This window comes from Podarcis vaucheri (genome assembly GCF_965113315.1).
Source record: "Podarcis vaucheri genome assembly, chromosome: Z".
Taxonomy (NCBI): Eukaryota; Metazoa; Chordata; class Lepidosauria; order Squamata; family Lacertidae; genus Podarcis; species Podarcis vaucheri.
The window spans coordinates 41,456,501-41,476,968 of NC_138758.1; the positions used below are offsets into that span (position 1 = coordinate 41,456,501).

The 20,468-nt window shown below is 40.0% G+C and overlaps 1 protein-coding gene and 1 long non-coding RNA gene across 9 annotated transcripts in view; one reads left to right on the forward strand and one right to left on the reverse strand.

The window, feature by feature from the left end:
* The window catches only part of RALGPS1 (Ral GEF with PH domain and SH3 binding motif 1), a 232,333-nt gene that overhangs the window by 139,052 nt on the left and 72,813 nt on the right, over window positions 1-20,468 (forward strand). The window lies entirely within an intron of this gene.
* LOC309523718 overlaps window positions 14,850-20,468 on the reverse strand; it is a 37,686-nt gene continuing 32,067 nt past the window's right edge. Inside the window, exon 5 of the long non-coding RNA XR_014215562.1 lies at window positions 14,850-15,409. This is a non-coding gene — a long non-coding RNA (uncharacterized lncRNA). The remainder of the gene's footprint in view (window positions 15,410-20,468) is intronic.

A 20,468-nucleotide genomic window follows, 5' to 3' on the forward strand; every position in this document is an offset into this window, starting at 1 on the left:
CACAAATTACATTTGTAGTTCAGTAAAGAAGTTTAAAAAAATTAAAGCCATTTGTTAGAAGGAAACTACTGGTGTGTAATATATGAATGCAGTCAACTCATGGCTAGCTACTGTATGGCAGGAGTAGCCAACCTGGTAATACAGTTATCATCCCACTGGCCATTCTGGCTGATGCTAATGAAAATCAGGGTCCACAACATCCGGAAGGTACCTTATTGAGCTGGCCAGTTTGTGTTGATAACTACAAACTGAATCTTTGTGTGAAAGCCTTGCCTTACTTGTTCAGGACCTTGAATGTCAACTGTTTGGATGCCAGTCAGACCATTGAAATGCCAGGTTAACCTTTCCTGGCCATGCTGTGACCCCTTGTTAATTGAAGCTGTTCAGTGATGGTTTTGCTGAATTAAACATCTATCCAAAATTAATCCAGTATTGGTTAAAGACAAAACAACAGCCCAGACTACTCCTTTAAAGTGGCCCCAACAACCATAAGGAAAAATATGTCATTGTTAAAGTCTGACAAAATCAATATTAATAAATGGTTGACCCTAGAGTGTCAGTGTTCAGGGCAAACTTCATTAATATAAGAGCAGCCTGGAAGGTTCCAGCTGGCTTTTACTAGCAGGACCAAATTCTTGGGACAGCTATATAATAGATGTAGCATATCTCATAAATGGAAAACTAAACGCCAATAAAAATAACAACTATGCTTTCATGCAGCCTTTAATTCCCTTTCTCAAACCATTGTTTTCAGCACTTCCTGTTGATGAACAAGAACCATTATTGCTTAGACTCCAAAAGGTTCAAAGCTTAATTTACTTGCCTCTGGGCTTAGGGAACAAGTGATTCATCAAACATGTGATTTATCTGAGACTGGGATAGGGTAGAATTTCTCAAGTGGATAAGCATGATTGAGATTGTGTTCTCTTCACAGCATCCTGATACAAATTTCCATTCAGAAAAGGAACACAAATTTGTAAACCATTTGTAAGAAGATGCTGTGCTATATGCGTAACATTATCACATGTTATAGATCACAGGAATCTATGTTACAATATTTTGCTTGGTCTGTTTCTTTCAATTTCCTTATCGTTCTGCTTCAAGGGAGAATTCTAAGTGCAAAAGAAATTTTGCAACACTGTTCTATTTACTGCACTTCAAAAGTAATGAATCTGCAGTTATTACTAGCTGAAGTTAAGGTTTTATGTCTCCTTTAATAACGATAGTTGGCTAGTAGAACAAACTAGATGCTTCTCATGGAGAAAAAACCAAGAGGAATTGGGTTTTTATTTTTACAGCAGCTGACAAATTAGCAGCTGACAAATGTGACTTTGCATTTTCCTGTTTATATGAGATATGCAGATTACACTATGATATAGTTCACCCAAACAAATGAAAGAAGCCAATGTTTAATTACAATGACTTGGACCCCAAATATCTGCAAGAGTGCATTCTCTCCTTTTACAGTCAGCAGAAAAGACTCTTCTTATAGTGCCATCTCCTTTGGAACGGAGAGGTGATGGCTTGCAAGAGAGCCTCCTCCGTAATGACCCCAAACCTAGAATTCACTCCCATTCACCTGTGTCAGGGGGCAACTTTTTTTAACCTTAGGCGGTCACCAAGGATGCACCTATTCTTCCTGGCCTTTGCCTTTTGGATTTAACTTCATATCCCTCTATATACTGAAAGCTGTCAGCTTCCAAACGGAAGAGTGATAGGAGCACCACATCATCAGCAGACAGCAGACAATATATCTTTTTATTCTTAATTGTTGGGGCGGGAGATTGTACCTGTGTTAAGCATGGCATCATGCCATTTATATAAAAGTTAAAGGGGGGCAGTATGCAGCCTTGTTTCACATCTTTTGATGTCTTGAATGCCTCCAACAGGCATCCCCTTACACCCACTCTAACTCGGTTTCAGTGCTGCGATATAGTTCACGGAATAATAATAGTCTAAGGTCTATATTAGCATTTGAGAATTTCTCCCACAGTTCTTTGAAGTTTAGCCCTGGTGAGAATTTACCACTAGCACTTGAAACCTAGAATGGCCTATATTCCCATCCTTATATAACAGAAATATGTTTTCACATTCCCATGAATTACCATTACAATATGTATTTAGCGGGAAAGTGTGCCTTACTGGGAAGGACTGGATATCCCCTGGTACACTATTAACTAAAATCATATAATGAGAACAACCCATAGCCTAATCATTTATGTCAGTGGTTTTGTTTCTAAAGACTGAAGCAGTGAACTTTTAACAGGAAAAAAGTATTGCATGCAGATGACAGTGTTGACTGAAGCATGTTCTGCTGACGAGCTGTTTCGTGAACTATTTAGAGGAAAACCACAAAACAACTCTATCAGGGGAAGCTCCTTTCCTTTGTGAATTATTTGAAAGTCAGACCATTGTTCGTAAACTGAACTAGACCTTATTTCTTTTGCAATGATTAGGATATGTGACATCCTACCTCAGCGCTTGCTTTTCCCATTGTATTTGCCAGAACTGATCCAGAACTCCTTAGACTTCATTTGGAAAAGGTCTTGTGCGTTCAGCCTGAAGGTGGGGGTGAGGGAAAGATGAATGCCTAGGTTGTATAAACATTCACTTTGATGCACAAAAGACGAAAGATGAAATGATAAAGGCATCAGTGACTCATTGGGGAAATCAATACAGGCCAAAACATAGAAATGAAGGCATGGGAGAAACTATGGAAGACAACAATGAACTTCTTGGCTTGTTATACTGTAAAGGAAAAAAATATGTATAGGTGGTACCTAACCCCAAGCAAGATTGTAAATATGTACAAAAATGGATCCAGAATGTGCTGAGGATGCCAAGAGACAGAGGGGACTTTCATGCACATGTAGTGGTTATGTAAGCAGGCCAAAGAAATTTGGGAAATTATTTATGTAGAACTGAAATAGATGTTTAGGTGTACATCCCCCCCAAAAAGAGGCCTTCTTACTAGGTACAATAAACAGTGACACCCCCAATAAGATACTCTGTCTCTTCCTATACGTGACTACAGCAGCTAGATAAGTGTATGCGCAGAAACCAAGTGATTAGTGCATGCATCAGAAACCAAGCTCATGTATTAAATATCGTGGAATGCATTTGTCTTAACCAGAAAACTTATTTTAAGTAGAGACCCTATCATTTAAGTCAATTGTTTTAATGTTTGCTTTATACTCAGAGTTCTCTACCATTCAGTTCATTGAAGGGCCAATCCACACATTCGTTTGTCCCATGTTTTCTAGTATTTTGTGTCAATCTATTATCACCTTTCTGAGAAGTTGGGGGGGGGGTTGTCATGCTGCTTTCCCTGGGGAAACCCACAATTTACTGCTGAATTGAAACAAATGTCAATCCATGGAAAGCCAAAAGAAAAATTTGTCCCTCTTCTGAACTAAAATAGTTTCTGAAGGGAATTTTGCATGCTTTCCCAATAACTGTGTTGGAGGTGGCCTGCTCCTACCTCATTCCACCACCCCCCCCCACTACCCCTGCAGGATAATTTTTTCAGTTGTCTCTCCAGCATTGAGCTGTATACTTCTGGTTTTCTCTGTATGCTTATTTTTTATATTCATTTTCCAATAGTAGCTTTATTTTCTGTCTTTAATAATGCATATTGAAAGGGTCCTGGTTCCTTTTGTATATGTCAAATGATTGTCCCATTATCCAGTGTTCTAATTCTCTGGTTTTCTGATCCTTTGACTCTCTGCCACAGACGGTTAGAGCTGAAGGTGGATTATTGAATATATGAAGAATTAATGGGGAAATAGGGGGTTTCAGTGACTTTCCCCAAGTAAAATATGAGGCAAAAATCACCAGTTTTCAGGGTTCGTTCAGATGCAGGTCAGCAATCAAGACACAGAGACAAGCAGAAAAGTTAGCTCTTTATTCAAGAAAACGTACAGCACAGAAAGGCTTCTGGACAGGACTGGCCCCTACAACACAATTGCTAGGACTGAAGGTCTTCACTATCTACTTCCCTCCACGTCTCCTCCTTAGCCAGACATTTCCCAAGCAGCCTTAAATTACGCTTCCCAAGCAGCCTTAAATTACGCTGGTGATGAATCTGTGCTCTTTCTTCTGCTACAAGCATAGCCCTCCATGTCCTTTGAGACAAGTGGGAAGGAGAGATTAGTACAGTAGGAGCTTGAAGCTCCTGTGATGCTTCTGCAGCTTCTGTCCCCCTCCTCTGCTGAGTCTGCTGAGTCTGAACTGCTTTCTGCACTTGGCTCTTCTTGCTCACAAAAGCCTGTTGTCTCTTCAGCCTCCAACCATTCCTCCCTGCCCCTTTGCCCTCTGACCAGTCTTCAGTGTCCTGCCACCACTCCCAGGGCTCTGAGTCTTCCTCCTCTGAGGTTTCCCTAGGTGTTTACCCAGCTGGTGCCTCTCACCACTCTTCATCCATCCAGTACATGATACCAGTGGGAACATCCAGCCCCGGACCAAATTGAAAACAGGGCAAAGAGGTATGGACTTACGGGAAAGTGTGGCTGGGCCCAAATGTTTGTGGAAGTACATCACTAAACCATCAACTGAAATATACATTATCCCAAACTGTATAAATATTTGCAAAATCCTTACATACACATACACATATCAATGAATCTTTCTCGTTAAGAATGTTACTAGTCATACCTTCAGAAGTTTTTGATTTTTCACAGCAACACAGCTGCTGTGAAATCTGCATTATTTTGATATTGCTGTGTTAAAAGGCTTTTATATAATCCTGTTGATTTCCATGACATTTTCTTGGTAAAATCTGTGTGTTTTAACATGTCAAACATTAGTCATTATTTTGAAGCAAAACACTTGCTTCAGGGAATTGAATTTTAAATCGTAATATATGCCTGTTCCTCTTGTCTGCTTCAAGTCTACTTTATGCTATATATTTTCAAATGGAATGTTATATATTGGACAATTTGGAAATAGCACTTAAATGAGATATTGTAAACTTTTTTCTGATTGCTATCTTAACATGTGAATAGACTTCTTGGAGCAGTTATAACTTGCAGAAGAATCATTTGGATCCTAAAACAAGTCATGCAAACAAATATTTCTTTTTTTTTATAAGAGTTACAAGCCTGGTAGATCAGGAGAATGCTGTGGACATAGTGTATCTTGATTTCTGTAAGACTTTTGACAAAGGTCCCCTAGGATATTCTTGCAGAGAAGATGGTAAAATGTGGGCTGGATGAGGTAACTGTTAGGTGAATTTGTAACTGGTTGACTGACCAAACTCAAAGAATGTTCACTAATGGTTCCTCATCATCCTGGAAAAAAGTGACAGGTGGGGTGAAAATATAGCAATGCGTGGTGTGTGTGTGTCTGTGTAAAACAGAATAAATTTGATTGAGCTGAAGCTTAGTAAAAGTGGGAAGAAATTTGACATCTGCCTAATTTCGCATGCAGATATGGGAGTATTGAGGTGTATGTTACACTTTGTCATAGGTAGTTCTAAATGCTGCTTCACAAACTTCTGGTATCTTAATAGTTTTGTTTATTTTTAAAGCAATACAATTTGTAATTTCATTTTGGAAGTTTCCACTGAATGGTGTAGTGTGCAAAATATCCATCTAACTCAGAGCTTTCCAGACTTTTCACATTGGTGACACACTTTCTAGACATGCATAATTTCGTGACATGGTAGTTCAGTTTTACTAACAAACCGGAGGTAAAACTAGCCCCTTTCCAGCCCTGTGATGAATGCAGGGAGTGTTTGGTGACACACCTACACACTGCAGCCACCATGCTAAAGTGTTGTGACACACAGTTTGGAAAGCTCTGGTCTAACTGATTGCCTTCTTTCTTTGAAAGACATGTGTTGGCCAGAAGGATTGAAGTGAATGAAAAGTTGTCAAGTTTTAAATTATTCCTATAGATTAGTTTTTCACTTGAAATTCACTGACTGTAAGTGGTTGGGAGGGAAAACCATAAAAGAATTATTATTTATTTTGAAGTTAATGAAAGGAACTCCAATGGAAGCTGCAAAGTTAGCTTTCTAAAAATAGATAATTCTCTTATCTCTCCCTTATATGGTTTCTCTAATGACTACTTGTCTGACCTTCCAAAAGCATCTTCTGATCTCATATCCAAAAGATCTCAACAGCTGAAGTAATTCTATGTATTTATTTAAAATCATGAGCTTAAATGTAAAGACCTCATCTCATAAAACATTTACTTTTAGCCCTGTAATTTTCCATCCTTGCATTGGATTTCTAATTCAGTAGTGGCCCGAGGCTGCAAAAAGTAAACCTCGCTGGGAAAGAGCTGGATGAAGAGTCAGGGCCACAGATACGCCTTTTTAAAAGCTGACTTGATATTGCTTTAATTGTCGTGGCACCTCCACAGAACGCTTTAACTGTTTAACTCTAACTGTATTCTAACTGTAGCTGCCTTAGAACTATATAACTCCTATGGCTTTCTATAGGAATGCCATGACAGGTGAGCTAATCTTAAATTCATAGGGTAGATGAAACAGATACACTGAATTTGCTCCAGGATGTGATGGATTTTTTGATTTTCAAAAAGATGAAATGACACTCTGTTGTAGAAGATATCCATGTGTAAGGTTCCTTCATAAGCCTTTAAACTTGGGACAAGTTAAAGTATTGCTGCAATGCAGCTGCCTCATAAAGCATATTTAGTATACCTAGTATATTTATGCAATGCTAGGACCTGGCCTAGTGTCCTGCAACCAATATATCAGAGAGCAGTTGAAATATGTGCATCTTTGTTGGTTGTCCCAGGTAAGTGTTCAGCAAATCCCCTGGAAGTCAACAGATTGCCCAGTGATCAACAATTCTTAGTTGCAAAGCTGCATATGTCTTGTTGTCTTCTGAATACATGCCCTCAGAACATGTCATAAAATATAATACAAACAATGCAGACAATAACTTGCAGCAAAAGCTTTAATTTTAAGCAGATCTCCTTTTGATTAAAATACGTAATGAACAGGAGATATAATTTTATGCTAAACAATATGCTCTCTTATAAGCATTTAAATTTATTTTAAATATTATACTTTTAAAAAATCCTGTAGGTTTTTGGAATTGGTCATCTTATTACATATTCACATGTGTAGTGCTTCTCTTGACCAGTACTGTCTTCTAGCCAGATGGCCCTAGATTAAAGCAAGGAATCTGGTCATAATTTCTTTTTTACACTTTCCTCTGACTGATCCCATTCATTTGACCACTGGGGTGGCATTTTGTATTAGATGTAACAATTTTATAGGCTTGGCAAAAATCCACCCTCAGTTTACCATTAACATACCACAAGCCCTACCAAGACTAACCAGTCTGTTGATTCATCTCAGCAGAAAAGTTTTCCTGCCCCTTCATTCACGGAAAGCTTCATCCAAATTTCTGCAAACCAAAAAACCCACAGACTTTTTGGCTTCCCCTTCTGACTCTGAGCTAACCTTTTGAAAATGGTGCCTCTGGTTTTGCAGTCTGCTGACGCAGTGCTTTGGGGGTTTTACCAGTCAATGGTAAATTGATAAGTTGCTCTTTCTTGGTGTTCTGTGTTTGATTTAGTACACTGCAACATTGCAAAATGATGTGGAAAAGGTTGTAATGAATAAAGTCTATTAGAGCCAAAGCATTTTTTGTCCTTTCTGTTTTTTCTATCAACGCACTGTAATTACTTCTCTCTTGGAAAAGGGGGGTGGGTGGGTATCATCACGCTGTGCCCTAGTGCTTAAGTGTGCCAATTACAGTGTGCCTGTTACAAGAGTCAAAGAAGCACATTGCTAGTAGCAGTGCTGCTTTCAGACAGTAACAAAAGGTGGTTTTGTATAGTTTTGTTACCACTATGTTAGAGCCGTCCTGGCAGTTTTGTGTTATAAAGAGTACCTCCAGACTGTCAGTATTTTGTAGGAGGGATTCAGACACATAAAGTTGGATTGGCACTATCGCACCTTTATATGCTTGGAGGCCATCCAGCTTATATTGCACAAATTAAATGACAAACCTCTCATACTTGCTTACTGGGCTCTGAGAAGGCCTCACGAGATCTTGCAAAGGCCTGAAGAGCCACACAGACCACACCTTTGAGGAGACTCCCTATAACCACTGATCAGATGGTCATTGGTTACAAGGAGACCCTTTCCTAAACTCCTCTGCAGAAAAAGCAGCTTGTCTTCAAAGTGTTTCCTCCAGTGCTTTAAATAAAACAACTTCCTCTTGAAAGGAAATGCATAATATTTAAATTGGAACAGTTTTTTCCTTTCAACAGAAAACGGTTGTCATTTCTTCTTTTATTTCTACAGTGGTAACTCGGGTTAAGAACTTAATTCGGGTTAAGAACTTAACCTAACAGTGTCAGGTTAAGAACAGAGGGCTGTTCTTAACCTGAAACTGTTCTTAACCTGAGGTACCACTATAGCTTATGGGGCCTCCTGCTGCCACCGTGCCACCGCTGCACGATTTCTGTTCTCATCCTGAAGCAAAGTTCTTAACCCGAGGTACTATTTCTGGGTTAGTGGAGTCTGTAACCTGAAGCGTCTGTAACCTGAAGCGTATGTAACCCGAGGTACCACTGTATTTGCATTCAAAGCATTGGAGGAAAAACTCCACCTTTGGTCTCATGTTGCTCCTTATGCCTCCCATAAGCCTTTGTCATGCCACTTCTTCCCTTCTCTTCAAATGGTTCTTCTAATCCCAACTTTTCCCTGAAGCCGCAAGCTCTTAGTCCCTATCCTGAAATGAAGCCTAAAGTGTTCTTTCCCTTCCTATCCTTGCTTCCCTTTCCTCCCTTCCCTATGTTAAACGTAAGATTGGAAGGTGCTTTTAATACTCTACAAAGTGTCATGTACATTGATGCCACTACAGAAATAATAGTATTAGGATATTTAGCTCTCTGCAAATAAGAACATTAGAATCATCTGTTTCAGAAGACAATGTTGTGCCATTGAACCTGAATCTCCCATGTTTCTATAGTTGCTTCTGTTAGCTAACCGGAGAGTGGTTCACCTCTGAGGATGTTCCAGGGCATTGTGTCATCATATAGCCACCTTTACACACATGTGATTAAGAGGAATGGCATGTGATTCTGGCTTCTTTCATTTTACAAAATAAGACCAGAAAGTACAGGGAACATTTATAAAGGGACTTAGTTACATAAATTACATTACACAGAAACAGTGATTTGAGTCATGTATGTACTTGTTTAAAACTACTACCTCTGCTGTCCTTCTTTCTGATGTTTGTTTTTTGTTTATGGTTGTTATGGTAATATTATGAATTCTTTTTTAATTGATATCCCTGGGACTTGGTTTCATGACCTAGGGGACAAACAGTTACTATGGGAGATGGCTGAATGAGGCAGTCATTAGCAGAGGACGCTATGGGGGGGGCATTACTGGAGCTTGGAGGCAGGCAAATAAATGTAACACCACCCTGATGATGTTCAGGAGTTTGTATCAGATACACCTCAAATAATTACTGCTGCTTAATGCAAAGGTGGGGGGAAATATACGATCATGTTTTTAAGTGTTCTTACTCATCCTTCATCATAAAAGTCCTGGGGTGGGTTACAATAAAATGAAACAAAACACAAAAAACATCTAAAATCAGAAGAATGCCCCCCCCCATATAGATATCACAAGAGTTAAAGCGCAGGATAAAAAAGTTCATATTCAATTTAGGGGCTTCCACAGAGAATGCCCTCTCTCATGTCACTACCCACCCCAATTTCCAAGGATGGTGGAACTAGCAAGAGAGCCCCCTCTCCTGAACTCAACCCAAGAGGGTTTGTAGGGTAGGAGACAGTTGTTCAGGTATCTGTGGCCTTAATTGCTTAGGGCTTTAAATGCTAATATTAATATGAGCATCTTGAATTTGCCTGGAAGTGAACCGGCAACCTGTGCAGCTGTTTTAAAACAGGGATTATATGAATTTCAAATGGAATCTTGGCCAGTACTGGTCTCTGTATTTTGGACGAGTTTCTGAGTCATCCTCAGGGGCAGCCCCACGTAAAGCACACTGCAATAATCCAGCCTGGAAGTTACCAGTAGAGTGGCCAAGTCATCTCTGTCCAAAAGTGACTGTAGCTGGCAACAGATAATGTCACCATGGACAGCAATTTATCGTAATGCAGAATTTGAAAAGAAAGAACTACTGGACAATGTGCAGTTTTGGATATTGAAATCAAAAATATATTAAAAGTTAGTAAATCAAATGTGATATGAGTGAAGCCAGATGTCATTTCTTTAGTATCTTCAGATAAAGCAGTTGTTAAACCATTCACTGGCACAACACAGATCCCTAACAGAGTGTACTGTGTTTGAAAACTTATTTTCAGGTGACCAAACGTGAGGAGTATTATGTATGATATATAACATTATCTCTAATTTGGAAATAGTAAAAAAGCCAAAACTCCCCAAAATGGGAGACAGACCTATTGAGGCTTAAAGATTATATGTGGAGTCAAGTTTATTGACAACTTCATAAGTTTGTAGTTTCCTTGGTAGCTATCATCTGCCCAAATAATAACTGATCCTGCATATGTGGGAGTCATATTAGATTCTGCCTATTGCCACTGTCTGCATTTGCAGAACAATAGGGAGACACTGAGAAGGCACTGTTGTTAAGGTTGGTCTATTACCTCCTGAGTGTGTCAGTTGATCAAGTCCAGGTCTCCATGTTCAACAGAGGCCAATCAGATGTCTGCAGGAAGATCACAAACAGGATGTAATAGAAGCACGTATCCCCTGATTACTTTGCCTCCACTTGTGAACATGGAGGTACTTTGTTTCGGTGTCATGTCTAACAGCCATTGAGAGACTTATTCTCCATTAATTTGACTAACCTGTTTTTACTGTGCCGCACTATGCATGTTTACTCAGAAGGCCCATTGTGTCCAGTGGAGCTTACTCTAGGCAAGTGCATATAGGATTATGTAAAAGGAATGGTGAATTCCACATGTCAGCATTGTGCTGCTTGAAAAAAATACTCTTTTGTCACTGTGTTTCAGCTCTGTATCACCACTTTCAGGTTAACAGGAGTACAGTACTTTTGTTCTAAATTCAGAACTTAAAGCAAAGGGGCAGTTCTGTGTGGCATAAGACCCTCCTGATGTTTACTCTTTGCTCATGATGGTAAGCACAAAATTGGGGGGGGTGTCATCACATTGTGGCATTGTGTGTTCAAGCTAACATTCTTGAACGCTGTTATCCTGTAATAAAGGTATTGAAGGGTGACACCTTTTAGGCAATGGGGTGAATCTTGTGGAAACAGTACTGTGCTGCTTCCCTCCTTTCCTTCAAAAAAGGAGCTCGCATATCTGCAGCTGCTATTTGAGCATTTTCAAGCCAGCTGGTCTGCTTCTCAACTCTATTAATCAATGGGCATGTTTCCAGTGACATGGCGTGATGCGATCTGGATCCTCAACAGGATACTTTTCCTGATCCCTACAGCCTACAGATCATTGACTGTTCTGTGATGAGGGATGTAGGGCATCGCCAGAGTCAGTGAATTTCTTTTCTTTCTCAGGCATCTCAAACTTATTTAAGTATGAGGAGGAAGAACAGCAAGTAAGTGTCCTGGTGTACCCTTCCTGCTGAGAGTTGCATTTCCCACAAATTCCCTTGTTATTCAATTTAGCAGCCACAGACTCCCTTCTGCCAAGTTACCTCCTCCTCATGTATGCTATACCTATCTGTTGATTAATTGAATTGCAGGGTGTCAGAACATGGTGCTTCCTTCCCCCAGGTGATTATTTGCCTGAGTTCATGATACACTAATGAATGCTGCTATACTGCCCACATATCCTAAGAGTCTGGCTTAAATAACAATGGGAAAGTGTTTGTGTAGATGGAAAATATTTTTTGCCTATGGAAGCAGCTGCCCATGAGCTCACTCTCTGGAAAGCATCCTGATAGCTTCTCATCTTATGGAGCCTCCCCCCACCCCTGTCCTCTTCTCTGCACAGTAGCACGTTTAGGAGCCAGGAGTTTAGAAAACTAACCCATGGAGTGCTTTCTTTGGCATCCTTGGATCTGCCTGTTGCAAAAGAGACATTTCAGGCAGTCCTGTCCTTTCTAGGGAATGCACCACTGTTAGGAAATGTACTTTATTTCAGGACAGTCTCTTTACACAAAATAAGTATCCTTAGCTCCATAAATCCCCTTGGAACAGAAATTCTAGCTGGAAGAATTGGAAGAAAGATAGCCTTCTTGTACAAAGACCATCAGTTCTCCATAAAGCACTTAATGTACTCTATAAAGTATGTTAATCAGAGTAGATTCACTGAAAGTAATGGACCTAAATTAGTCATGTTCATTAGGTTCAGTGTGTCTACTCTGAATAAGACTAACAGTGGACTCAGCCCTAAGTCTGTAAATAAAATGTGGTATTTCTTCATTTAAGTGGCTTTAATACATTTTAAAGATTATGGGGTAGAAACCTGATTTAAATATGTACTCCATTGCTGTGGAAGGCAGAGAAAGATGCTCCAAGCATAGGAGCCAACTCCTAGGGGCTGAGGTCCCTTTGCTCCCCCCTAAAATATTTGAGGGGGCTGCCCCTCCCCAAGTTGATAAGCATTGCCATTCAAATGGTGTGCAAGCGCTGTGTCTTGTGATTGATTATGCAGGACATAACTTTCCTGGGCCACCCCAATTTTTTGTTCAAGCTGGCACCCCTGGCTACAAGTAAGACAATATGGCGTTCATAATAAAAAGTTGGTTGTTGAGGGTACAAATGCAAGAACAGCCATATCAACCCCATAACAGTCATGTGATAGAAGTTGTGCTGCAAGCCCTAACCCTAACCCTAACCCTAACCCTAACCCTCATCACCAGGCAGGGATTTGAGCCTGGGTTCCCCACATCAGAACTAGCATACACAGTAAAGGCACCCCAGCTTTTAAACTTCTTGGTAGCAGTAAATATATTATTTGTAATATCCTTATCAGGAGATGTTGCATGGCATACTTTGAATCTAGAATGGGGCAGTGTTTCCTTTGACCATTAGCTGTTCATCATTGCACTAGATATCTGATGGGAAGAAACAGGGCCTGCACCACTTGTAACTTGTTGAATGCAAGCTACCACCTGTGTGTTGTGGTTTGCTTCACAAACACACCTGCTTCTACAGTCTCAAGCAGATGGAGGAAACAAGAAAGTTATGCTTTACCCGCCTGTGATTTCGAAGGGGTCCCCGCTTCGTTGATTTAGATTAGTGTTCTATATTTTCCATCTTCTCATTCCAATGTAGCTTCAGCTGCTTATTTATTATCTTTGACTTTATTTTGACAGATAATATGTACCTCTTTGCTAATTTTTTCTTGGGACAGACATACGTTAATTTTACAGTTACTTCACTTGCTGTGTATCTAGCTGAGTTTTTATATTAATGTATTTTCATTCTGTAAAGTTTTATACTTCCCCCATCATTTAACCTACAGTATAACACTTCTAGATTTTGCTGCTATACCACCACACACACTTTTATCTAGCCAGAAGAAAAAGCAGAAGCAGAATATCAGAAATGAGAAGAAACACTAGAGAAAACATTTGCTAATTTTTTGGAAAGCACAAACTATTTCCATACTTTTGGGCAACAGTTTGGGAATAAGATATTTTTCTCTATCCACAGTCACTTGCTGTTGTGTCCCCTTGGTTCATTACTGACTTTTATTTGTAAAGAAATTATTGTCCCAGCTAGGAATTCAGTTAAATTTTACTCTGGGTCAGCAAGGCAACAATTACAAAAAATATGACCTGTTCGTGCATGGTTTCACAGGTCTTTTGTTTTTTCCAACCACACATAATTTAAAGCTTTTGGAAATTGAGCTTACCATCTCAGACTTCTTTAGGTGGGTGTTCCCAGGTCTGTATGCCAACGAGAAAGACTACCCACACAAGATGTTGCCACTGTAACATTTCCTGCTGGCTATATTTCCTTTCACACCAGAGTTACAGGTGTTGGGGGTGGATGTTTTTACTTCCATGACAGCTTTAGTGCAGCTCTAGAAACCATATGAAGCATCTGCCTGCTTAGTTCAGCTGCAGTTTCACCCTCATGGGAGTATTTAAGGTGCTCTGAAATACTTAATACATTCTTTTTCTACCGAGTGTTCCAAAGTTACCAATTTTAGCCTGCCTGTACTGGTCACACTTAATTGTAGTGAATGTTCAAAAACTTCCATCACATCCAATTCCACCACCATCATTCTGTTCTCTTTTTCCTCATTTCCATATTCTTTTGTCAAGTTTCAGTGTCCCCAAATATCCCCCCCCCAAAGGAACCATGAGTGGTGTAGAACTCATAAATTTTTTGTAATATGTAGCTTAGCTGTTATTTGTCAGGAATAAAACAGAGCAAATGAAATAATTTTTATTCTTAAAGATGGACATAATTGCTTCATATCTCAGAATTGTTTTAACTATCCATTTATTGCAGTTGTTGTACTAACAGAACAAAAATGTAGTTAAAGGGAACACACATTGGTTTCTTATGAAGTCATGCAGTATTAGGGCACATTTGGTAACGATACTGGTTCTAAAGAGCACGTTGTCCTGAAGAGCATCTAAGTAGTGATGTTGCCTTTGAAAGCAAACAGTGAGTTATTTCCAGTATGTAAAATCATCGACTAACAGGCAAGCTTCTATACAGGTTGCACAGGCATTATGAAAGTGGTGAAATTGTTGAGCAAACCTGTAACAGCTCAGGCAGGAATGGGAACCAGCAACATAGGAATATATATTTTTATTACCTATTGAGGAAAGTTTCAAAACCTCCAGCTACAAGAAATCATTGGCTGTGAGAGCTGCTGTGTATTCTTCTGACCCCCCACCACACATTAAGGAAGTTCTGCAAGCTGGTTACATATTAAGGGGTTGTCTGAAAATGCTAAAATACATCGAATTTGTGGGAACAAGTGCCAAATTGCTAGATAAAAAACCAGTTCCTGGATTCTGAAGGATTTTTTTTTTAAGTTTCCCTGAAGAATCAGCATTGAAATGTTGGAAGAAGTGGTATATCCACAAATATAAAATCAGTGAAATCAAGTTCATTTGACAAAATGCAGAAAATGCAGTTCTTCATGCCAGAAGGGAAAATGCAACAGGCACATGCAGTTCTCATCCATGACTTGGAACTTGGCGACATGAAGTGGTCTTTTTAATGTCAGAGTTACTGTCTGCCTCCAACCAGGGAAAGCAGCAATTTCAGTATTCCCATGCTTTGTCTTGCAGCTTTTGATCGCTTAAACTATAACAGTGCAAAATACAGAACGAAGTATCATGCTTAAATTAATCCACGTCACACACTAGGTTGAGTTAAGAAAATGAATGTCGATTCAGTTGGAAGAAGGACTGTTAAGATGAAAGTACACAGAAATTGCAAAAGGGCCCAAGGGCCCACTGTTTCCTCAGGTGTGCTGCATGCTGGGAGGAGAAGAAAAAACAAAGTAAGAATGGCTTTCAGAAATAATTTTCTCAGGAGAAAACACTTTTTCAGCCAAAAATGAAATAGCTGCTAGAGAGTATCTTGAACCCCGCTATCCAAAAGGACTAGACCAAGCATGTTTAAACAACCTGTATGATTTGTTACATGGACCTGTGGATTTGTGTTTTAAAACATGCTTTTATCCTAGATGAAAAGATGTGGCTGCTCCCTGACTCACCATTTGCTTTTCTTGGGATTATTCTAGTATGAGTATGTAGACAGAGTATCACTTCACACTGTGTCACTAGGGTTACTGTGACACCTAGAATGCAAGCATCAACTCTTCTTCAATAAAGGTGCCCAGTTAGATGTGTCTTCCATCATTCTATATCATGGGTAGGCAAGCTAAGGCCTGGGGGCCGGATGTGGCCCAATCGCCTTCTCAATCCGGCCCGCAGACGGTCCGGGAATCAGTGTGTTTTTACATGAGTAGAATGTGTGCTTTTATTTAAAATGCACCTCTGGGTTACCTGTGGGGCATAGGAATTAGTTCGTTCTTTCTTTTTCAAAATATAGTCCGGGCCCCCACAAGGTCTGAGGGACAATGGACCAGCCCCCCCCCCCCCCGCTGAAAAAGTTTGCTTACCTATATGGTTCAATATGGTTGAAGAGGACAGATAATTCTGGTTTGTTGGAGGACAAGAGAAAAGAGCCAGGAAAAGCCCAGTTATGCAGGAGGACCTTCCCAGGGGAAAAAAGAAGTGCTCCAGAATCCAGACTGATAGGATTCTTACTCACATTGGATTTTTACAATGATCAAATACACATGTTGAACACAGAAAAACAACATGTGTATTTACCCTAAAGTTGCAATTCTAAGCATGCTTGTGGGGAGAATGTTGAATGTGACTCACATGAAAGAAGGGAATATATTTCCAAGAAGTATTTTGAGTAAATGGTATGTTGTGTATTTTTCAAATATTTAACAACTCTGTTGAGCCGCTTGACTTTCCTTCAGTTCCCATTACTTCTTGTGAAATTAAATCATTTAGGATTATAGGTCGCAATCCCAAAACATTGCTGGATGTTAAATAACACATGAGAAAAATTCATCTGCAGGAATGAATTTCAGTTTCCCAGGTGGGAAAATGATTTTTAAAAAATATTTGGAAATTCAAAATATTGGGTTATATTTGGTTCGATTATAAGCAGATTACATTGACATAAACTATTCACCCCCAAAATGTTCTGTGCATTTATTTTCTACATGTGTTCTTGCATTAAGTTATAATAGCATGTTAATTATTATCAGTGATCCTTGAAAGCTTCCCTATATTGTCCAGGCCTGGAGGTTTTTTGCTTGAGATGTGCCCTATTCAGTATTTTGTGATGGCTTGCCTCTACTCTGAGGGGGACGGAATTTACATTTGACTCTCTCACAGCTGCTGTTCCTGTTATTTTAGTCTTTGGAATTTATCATGATAGTTTGATGTTTTAAAACCCCACAAGTGTAGCTTTAGGAGCAAGCACAATTCGTTTCTGAAATCTTAGTGTGTTCTTTTCCAAGGCAGGGCAAGAAAACACAAAAAAGTATTTAATCATAACTGCATTCTCTCTCAAAAAACAAAAAGATGAAGCTACCTTCTGTGAGTGGATCTCCCAATTTTCTGATATTTTCTCCTTTCCTATCAGTACCACATGGGCATAGCCAAGGAGGGCAAGGGGGCACTTGTCGCCCCCCCCCCGAAGCCTGACCCCCACAATGGGATTTTGGGGGGAATTTTACCTCAACAACTTTCTGTGTCCCCCGCGAAAAAAATCCTGGTTAAGCCCATGAACCAACCCCTTTCAGTAGGGTTCCATACTATTCAGGAACAGACATAGTCATATCAGTAAGTGCAGAGATTAAAAGCTTAAGAAAAAGGAATGTTGTTACAAACTTCTAAAAAGCAGCCAGGAGATGGAATTCTGAAGACCAGGTGCCATAGCTGAGAAGACTCAAGAGTTAGCATCTCAAAACAAGCAGTGATTACCATCCACAAAACAAGGTTTTGTGAAGCTGCCTAAGGTTTCCTAGTATGAATACCATGGGGTTGGACTTCTCAACAGCTGTAGTGTCATTCCATCCATTGAGAGTTTGGGTTTTCTAAATGTTTCATTTGACAACAGCTGCCTCTGTGTGCATACTGCCCACTTGCAAATGCTGCTCATTCACATATACAGTTGTCAGTGTATTATGTTCCATAAGGAGCAATTGAGCTTGAAAGCACAAGGGAGTTATATAGAAATGTTTTAACTTGAGCTAGCAGGAAACTATAATAATTATGAAGCTATGTAGTAAAAAAAAATATCAGTTCCATTTCAGAGAATGGCACAATCTCAACAGACTGCATGGAGAAGACAACATGAAGATGTTATATTACCCAAGACCTTATAACAATGTTTTACAACATGGTTTTGCAGTACAAATGTCAAAGTCTGTAACTATTTAATAAATAATACCACACTCCCAAATTAAAAGTAGTGTTTTAAGCTGTGAGGTTCTCAACAAAATAGGCAAAATAACATATTGTAGGGCAGCGATGAGAAAACTTTTCCAGCCTATGGGCTGCATTTCACTCTGGGCAACTTTCCAGGGGCCACATGCCAGTCACAAGTGGTTCAGAAGTAAATGTTGTTGGAGCAACTCGTGTACATTTTACCTTTGTACAGTAGTCTAGTGTCTACATACCGTCACAGATCTCTCTCTATCCCTCAGCCAGGGAAGGAAGAGGCATTATCAGTATTCAAAGATACATTCCAGGCAGGCAGAAACATGCATGGAAGATACGAAACAGGGACAGTAAGTGACCTGAGGGGAGTCCTGGGGACCAGATAGAGATGCTTGGAGGGCCACATTCAGCTCTGGACTTGAGGTTTCCCACCCCTGATGTAATGGAATTGTTAGAACTTTGCGGCAAAGCTTGAAATGTGGAAATAACAAGCTTCAGTTTTGGATTATATTACATGGTTTCCTGCATGCCACTTTCCACTCGTAGAGGTTTTTCTTTGGACAAACACAAAGAGGAGGTGTGGGGAAAGGAGAGGAAACTACATGGAACATTTTCCTGGACAATTTGGGAAGGATTGGGCTTAGTGCTGCTTTTATAAGGCAGAAGCCACCAAGAGTCCTTGCCCCACTAGTTTCCTGTGTTTCTGCAAAGGCACTTTTCAGAATAATATTAGCTGCCTATGGTAATGGAAAACCAATAAATGAGTCAGGCTGGCCTAGGGCATCTAGTAGGTAACTTGAACATCCTTTCTTTCTAATACTTTCGCTCATTAAGGTTTTATTAGAATTCATCTTTTGATTAATTTTTGAAGATACCCTATTATGTTGAAACAGATTTTCCCGTACTGCTATGCCTGTGAACCATTGTAAATGTAGCAAGTCCATGTGACAGCAAAAGAAACAAATCAAATTTCATTGGGTTCCCACTCCGAACCATGAGTGCAACTCCCCCATCTTCACAGTCCTCTAGCATCCTCCCCCAGCTGTGAGCCCTCCAGACATCTTGAACTAGGCACACTTCAGTCTCAGCCACTGCAGCCAATGGTCATGGATGACAGGAGCTGTAGTTCAAAACACCAACATGAGGGAGGCTCCCTTATGTACCAAGTAGTATGGCTGACATTCAGAAAGGTAGGCATAGCCAGGGATTTGCATAGATAGAAGTGGAATTCTTTTCTCTTTTCTTTGAAGTGTGTGCGTGTGTGTGTGTGTGTGCGCGCACACACGCGCGCGCACACACATATCAGGAACTAATTTTGAAATATATTCTAGATTGAAGGTGATTTGGCAGAGGATCCTGCCAAGTTCAGAGTCCCCCTGAACAAGCAAAATTAGTAGCATGGCTTTTGAATTCTGTTTTGTATCACCAAGAACCAGTGAACACTAGTACAGTTTCACCAGAAACTCACGAATTAAGGTTTTATTCCTCTTCTAACAGAACTCCTTAGATGTTGTATGCATCACAAACTTGGGGGGCGGGCGCAGTGAAGTTAAAAATGATTGCTCTGGCAAACACAAAGCATTTATTGTTTGTTCTCCTTTATAGAGTATATGCTACTCTAGAAACATCACTCAATAGTTTCTTGTTTCATCTGGAATATACCATTTGTTTTGAACCATACAGAAAACATAGGTGTAACATAACTACATTCTTCTCTTGATCATCATCCTGTTCACTTATTTGGTGCATGCAGACATCTCAACAATCCCCAAATATCTAAAGTGTCAAGATGAGTGGGTGGCCATAACCCACTGGCAGAGCAATTATAAAGTCCCTATCATTTCCACTTAAAAGGATCTTTGTCTCAGAGCATGGAGAGCCACTGCCATTGAGAGTAGACGGCACCGGGCTAGTGAGTCCCAGTGGTCTGACTTGCTACAAGGTAGCTTCATATGAATTCCTTAGCATTCACACAAAGGCAAAACTAATTTGTGCTGCACTCTCTCTCCCCCCCCCACCCCGAGAGAGAGAGAGCAGAAACTTCAGTGACTATCTCTTAAGACCATGCTTTTTAATAGCTGTACCTTTATTCCCTCAGTGACAGTAGTCACTAGCAAGATTCACTAAGGCTCACTTTTTCCCTGACTAGGGTTATGGGGTTGGATTGTTCTCAGCAGCTATAATTTTACCAACTAGCCAAATATAATGTTTCTTGGTATTTGTTGCTATCAGCAATAGAAATACTGGAAACACCCCATTTACAAAAATGTTCAAAATCAGTTTAGTTAAAAATACTAAAACACAATTTAAAATGCAATCAATAATTATACATAATTCATGCAATATCAAAGATTATGGGGGAAATATTATGGGCAGGATTCATCTAACACGCCTCACCAATGGAAGACTTGCACAAGGACTGCTTGTGCAGTGGGGCTCTCCCACTCTGTTTCCTCTGCATCCTCCCTTTGCCCCCAAATTGGCTCAGGGCAGGTTAGAATAGCCTGCAGGGCGAGGAGAGGGGAGCTGCAATGCATGCACAGATGGAACGTTCAGAAGTGCACAA